Here is a 6,677-nt window from a genome sequence, read left to right as displayed (position 1 = left end):
TAAAAGTCTCTGAGCCCCGTGAAAGTCAGCTCCGCACAATGCATTTTACATACTAATGGCATCTAATTCCCTGTCCGATAAAAGCAGAAGGGAAGATAAAAAGGCCTGCAGGCAAATAGGATTAATCGGGTGTCAGAGGTGCCTAATTAGAAAGAATGATGGACTGGAATGCAATGCACAGGAGGCAGGAGGCAGGCCAAGCTGTTCCTAACAGTTTCTTCTGTGTATTTAGATGCTTCCACTGTACCCAATGCAAATGCCTGAACATCAACAAGTCACCTCTTTCCTGCTCTGTCCCTTCACCTGGAGAGTTCTGAAGCTTGGTGTGCCTAGCGCCATTTGTCATGGTGACAGGGAGAAGATGTAATCCATCCAGCTGCTGGTTGCATCCTGAAAAATCAATGCATCAAAGATCTGCCTTTCTTTCCTTCTCTATTTTCTTCCATTCTTTCTAACCTCTTATTCTTATTCAGGGAAACCTGACTGCACCTCTGAACACCTGGGACTGAACCTGCCAACGTTCCCCATCTTTCTTTATCTCTGAGTCCCCGTGGCAGCCTATGCAGAGACATCATGTTGAACTAACTCTCTGGCCTCCTTCAGGGGCTGAGAGTTGGCATCACCATTAGACTTTCTCCATTATTGATTGGCCCCATATTTAAGGAAGGCTCCTTGGGTGACAGGGGGAGGGGAGAGACAGCTTGCCTTGGTGGACTAGTGATAGGAGAAAGAAGCACTCACCTATAGGTTACTAGTCCCAGTCTGGACAGCTCAGTCATGGCTGAAAGTCACTTGGATGATGGCTACTTTAGTGGCTTCTACTGAAATAGGTCTGGGACCCTCAGCTAAGGAGAGGTGTGTACTTGGCACAAACCAGTGCCTCCTTTTTGACACTCTTAGTCAAGAGGCAAATGACTGAGTGGGTCTAGGGAACTAGCTCCTGGTCGATATTGAGACATATTGGTTGGGGACAGCTTGGGGGTACCTTGTGCTGTGGATTAAGAGGATGCCAGGTGATCCATCCAGCACCTTTCACCAGTGTCTACTTCTTTTGAGTATACCTGGTCCCTTTTTAACACCTGTAGAATATATGTGTGACTTTTGTGCAAGCCCTGTGTGACTCGGGGCAACACAGGTGCCACATGTGAAATACCGGCGTCCCAAATGAGCACACAGCCCACTTCCCTGTGTGGGTGTGTAGTGTGTGTTGCATTGGAGGTTTCCATGAAGTAAGGGGCTGGAGAGGATTTTGTTATTATAAGGTGGGGTTTCCAATCTCCTGCCCTACTTGGGACCTACGAGCACAAGAATGGGACTAATTTCATTTCACCGAAAGCATTCAGTGAATCCCTTTCACCATGCAAAATCCATTGCATCCTTCTCATTAATCCCCCCAAGTACAGATACTTACTCCAGGCCTAATCCTCCTCTGCTATTGTGTCTCTCCACTGCAGCCTCTCTTCATCAGCTTAACAAATTCCTGCCATTTCAACAGAGGATCCAAAGCCGAACACGCTGGGCATTAGAGTGAACCCAAATCCCAGGGGCTGGTATGCCTTCTTCCCAGGCAACCTCAGTCCCAGGGCCAGGCAGGGCCGAGGTCTGTGGCAGGATGGGAGGACGAGGTCACCTGTGACATGAAAAAATTGCTTTCCCACGAGCATGTGTCAGGTGAGACAAAACACATTGCGCTGAGGCCAAATTAAAATTGATCTTGGCTTTGTTTGGTTTTTAGCCTGGGGTGGACTCTAGTTCAGGTTGGGAGACTATCTCTGGCTTTGAAGGTGGCAATAATGTCCTTGAATCCAATTAAGGACCTTGCCAAAGGGTTTTGTTTGTGAGGGTCTGCCCGTCGCTGCTGGCGGAACCCCATCTGCCAATTTTAAACAGGCCCTCTCTGCCCATGGTTACTGAAGACCAAAGTAAGCACTGGGCTGACAACATATCGCCCTCTGCAGCTTTCTCTGAGCCCTTTTCAATTTGTTAAAATGACAACAATCGCAAGAAGAAAAGGAGTACTTGTGGCACCTTCGAGACTAACCAATTTATTTGAGCATAAGCTTTCGTGAGCTACAGCTCACTTCATCGGATGTCTCTAAGGTGCCACAAGTACTCCTTTTCTTTTTGCGAATACAGACTAACACGGCTGCTACTCTGAAACCTAACAATTGCAAGGGAGAGTTGCACTTGAGAAAATTCCTCCAAAGACTGTTTCAAATTCTGATACTTTCCCCCCAATTAGTTTCTCTTTCCTTCTCGTTAGAACAGCTGGGACTGGGAGTTAGGACTTCTGGGTTCTATTCCTGAGTCTAGGAGACGGTGCCGTCAAGTGCTTAGAGCAGGTGAGTGGAAGTCAGGACTCCTGGGCTCTAATTCCCATTTCTGCCACTGACTCAAGGTGAGAATTCAGCATCAAATCCCTGAACCTTTCTGTCCATCCATCTGTAAAATGGGGAAATAATATTTGCTTTGTGATCTCCAGACGAAAGCCTGAAGGACTGGTATATTGATATTCCTCTCTCCAACAAATTGCATGGTGTTTTCTTTTCACCCATGTATTTAAAAGAAAAAAGAGTCTGACAACTATTTCCTAAATTAACCCCATGAAATAATTTTGGGTCCCTACTGTACCAGACCATTGCTCTCCACATCCAGTGTCCTATTTGCAGAGGCAAATATCTGATGCATTAGGGGATCAATAAGTTCATACCCTGAAGCTTGAAATTTGATGACCATTCTCTCAACATGAACACTCCCAATATTAGCAGTGCTTGTATAATGTACCTAGCCCCTACAAGATTTAATCTGATGACTTGTAAATTCCAGGGGCTCATATTGATCAGAGGGTTTCCATTTTTAAGTCACGTTGTCCCATGTAAATGTTTCATTTGCTCCTGAAATGACTTTGATCTACACTGAATTTTTTTAATCTTGTTTTATTGTATTAGGGGCTCGTAATCCTGTTTTATGTCCTGGTGTCTCTTCAATAGGCCAAACCCCTTGTACACATTTGTTTTGCAGCATGGCATTTACACAGTGCTATGGCTCCACAAGGGTTCTTCTGAAAGACAGATTCGCAGTGGAAATTAAACACAAAAGACTAAATGCTCTTGGGGAGCTACGAGCGGCTGCGTGGCTTTATTTAATTTTTAAGACTATTTGGATGAACACAGCATTTCCCCCCCCTTTGATTCTGTCTTTAGAAAACTCCTCAGAGCAGCCTCCAGGCAGATGCAAATATATTTATCTTTATTATAAAAGGGAGGAGGGGAAAAAAAAAAGCCAAACCAAACCAACAACAAATCCCCTGATGTTAGCACCAGCGCAAATGTCAGAGACAGGAGGACTGTTTCTCATTCACAAAAATGTAATCGAAGTATGCTGGCACATCAAATACGCCAGGAAGCTGCGTTCTCAGCAGAAGCTGGAAGTGCTCATCCTCCCGTAAGCCCCCAGCCTGGAGCAATGTCCTTTTTGGAACACAGCGGCATATGTATGACCGGTGGTGTCCATAAAATATTGTGGAGCTGGCTTGAAAGGGATGGCAGACGTGCATGGCTGTGCATGAGGGGTGTGTTTCTAGGGACTGATTGCATAAGCAGGAAGAGATGTGTGTGTGTGTGGAAAGGCGTACAGTAGATTAGGAGAATATGTGTTGGAGGAGATGTGTATAGTGGGAAGGTGTGTGTGCATGTGTTTGTGTGTATAGCAGTGTGCTGTAAACAAACAGTTCCCGTCTTAATCCGCAACAGAACACGTAGGCCCTGAGACCATATCCAAATTAATCCTTCCTGGGATCTGGCTTTACCGGTGCCTCCAGAACAATAACACATCACAAAAGCCTGGCCCACCATCCCTCCCTTGGCTGTGCCTAGGGCTTTCCTGCAGGACTCCTTCTGTCCTAGCCCCCTAATTCCCTCTCAGGAGAGGACCACTCACACCTCCCTTGTATCCAGGCTGGATTTAATGAAGCACAACTCATCATCCAGACTGCCACAGCTCTAACCCCTGCTGACTGGGTGGTCAACAGATGATCCCCCTCTCCCTGTTACATATGCATGTAAAGGTGTATGCGTGGATGCTGGAAAGGGGGGAAGGTGTGTTTTAACCCCCCCCCCATCCAATGCTTCTGAGCACTTTATTAAAATGCAAACCACAAAGCTGGTTTAGGAGACATAAGACACAGGCTCAGCTTGATCAAACCTGCCTCCGTGTAACACTTCAATCTTTCCTTCCTACAGATCTTTCAAAACAAGGTGCAGCTAACAAGACAATCATGTCCTGAGACAGCTAAAGCAGCCACCAGCGCAGTCTGTGAATAAAGCATTTGACACTGACTGTAACATTTAAAGAGAAATCTCTCTCCAATCCACTAGCACTAGCCAATGGCAGTGAAATCTTGATGGAAGTCTCCTGGTTCATTCCTGTCATTACAACTTTCTTGTTTCCACTGTGTATGTGTCTACGGCTTCCAGAGTTATAGATGTTATTAAGTTTGGATATTTTTATGGACTCACCCACTTACAGTATACAAGCAAAATAACCCTTTGTTCTAATTTAGTTTTTTTCTTTCCCTACATCTCATCAAGCAATTGCTGATAAATGACCAAATAAATGCATTCAGATTGAGCCATAATGGAGAGAAATGCAGTGTCCAATGAAAGGATCATTTGCACCCCAAGACTCTAAAGATGAATTATGGTGACACCTCTTCCAAAGTCCTTTTAGTTTAAAATATTTCTCCTCGGGAAGAAACAAAAAAAAAGCACAGCATATGGATTTCACCGGGAAGGATCTGAACATGCACGAAACAGAACTGTCACAGCCAAAATTGCTTCATATATCATAGACCAACACCAGGCAGATAATGGCAAACCAGTTCTGATCAGGGAGTGATTATTATTGCTGATTCCAAGTGTGATGCACAGAGCAGACAGGCTTACAGCTTGATTTTCTTAAATTGGGCTGACCTTGCAGCATTGAGATTCACAATGGGTTTGCGTTGACCGGTAAAATAAGGTGCCAACATGATGGAGAAGTTATAAAAGAAGTCAATCATCTCTCTTCTCTCTCTTGCTTTTCTTTTTCAAATGAGAGTGTCTCTTTTCATGTCTTTGTTGAAGGTGTGCATGGTAGCAACCTGTCTTCCTGTCTGCTACTGTCGGCTTTCAAATTACCCCAAAATTACCCTGCCCCAATGGAAATGTGTGGTCAGATGAGTTATCAGAACTCAGGCATTGGCAGAAATGGGAAGTGGAGTGGGGGAGTTATGACTGGATCATTTATTTTAATGCCAGTCTGTTCTTCCCTGGATAATCTGATGTGATATTCAAACGTCAGCAGTCTTCTGTAATGTGCCTTTTTTTTTAATTTGTTTCGCTAATGCAGGAAGAAAAGTTATTAATACAGAACCCAAAAGCAGCCTGATGCAAATGACTCAGGAGCGGCATGAGCTGGGGGGTGGAGGGGATGAATTACTAAATGCTGCGCCAGGCTGGTTAGTGCTGTCTGCACTGGGCGGGAGCTCGTCATGTATGAGAGTCTGATGACGATTTCCATAGTGACACAGGAAAGAAAGAGCAATGTAATCAAATAAGAGAGCACCTGGTCTTGGGGAAACAACCACTCAGCAGGGACTCAGAAGATCTGGATTGAAGTCCTGGCTTTGGCATAAACTCCCTGTGTGACCTGGCCGGGATGCTGGGACAATTTGAATAATGGGGGTGCTGAGAGCCATTGAACCAAACTGTAAACTCTGCATATGATGGAAACCACTTCAAGTCAGGGGATGCCACAGCACCCCTAGTTCCAGCACCTATGTCTTGGGCAAGTTATTTAATGTGTCCGTCTCAATATCCTGTCTGTACAATGGGGTAATAATTCTTCCTTTCTTCCAACTTTTGTCACTTGTAAACTCTTTAAGGTGGGACAACCTCCCACTATGTACAGTACCTGCCACTAGGAGGCCACTAGATGCTATTTTAACACAAATTAACAACAAATGCTATGGCTGGAGATTGCTAAACTCTGAACATTACAACAACGTGTTAACATTTCAAACTGGTGGTGCCGGCAGAGACAGGATACTGAGCTAGATGGACCACTGGTCTGATCTCGTCTGGAGATTGCTACGTGCCTTTGACAAGCATCTCATTCTTAAAGAACAAAGTCCTGTCCTGGAAGAGCTGACATCCCAAAGGTAAAGTAAGTTTCAAGGCAGCGCAGCCTGATGGAACGTGATTCAACTCTACCCACCGACACACCGAACATTTATCTTTGGGATGCTTTGCAAAGAGAGCAAAAATCAGATTTCAACCTTCTTTGGGAGTTCATGTGCAAGCAGCATGTGATACTGATGGGCTGCCACTGTATCTCTTTGCATCCCCGTGGAATATAGCTGCATTCAGGACCTGATCCTCCACCCACCTCAGGGTAAATCCAGAGTTGTTCAGTTGAAGTCCATGCATGGGTGTAAATGAGGGGGGAACAAGGCCCAGTGTGATCTGTGGTGGTGGCTGGGATTCTAGCCAGTAGTTCATGGATGCGCTCTAATTCGGTATCTCTGCCGAAGATGCAAAGTGAGGCAATCTTACACATGCAGTGTAGTGATATCACAGGGCTGAAAAACAGCAGCTCCCTGCGGGGAGGGATGGCCAGTGTAAGCACCTCAGGCCCGA

The sequence above is a fragment of the Lepidochelys olivacea genome, assembly GCF_965140295.1.
Source record: "Lepidochelys olivacea isolate rLepOli2 genome assembly, chromosome: 22".
NCBI classification, from domain to species: domain Eukaryota; kingdom Metazoa; phylum Chordata; order Testudines; family Cheloniidae; genus Lepidochelys; species Lepidochelys olivacea.
This window is presented reverse-complemented; position numbering follows the sequence as displayed.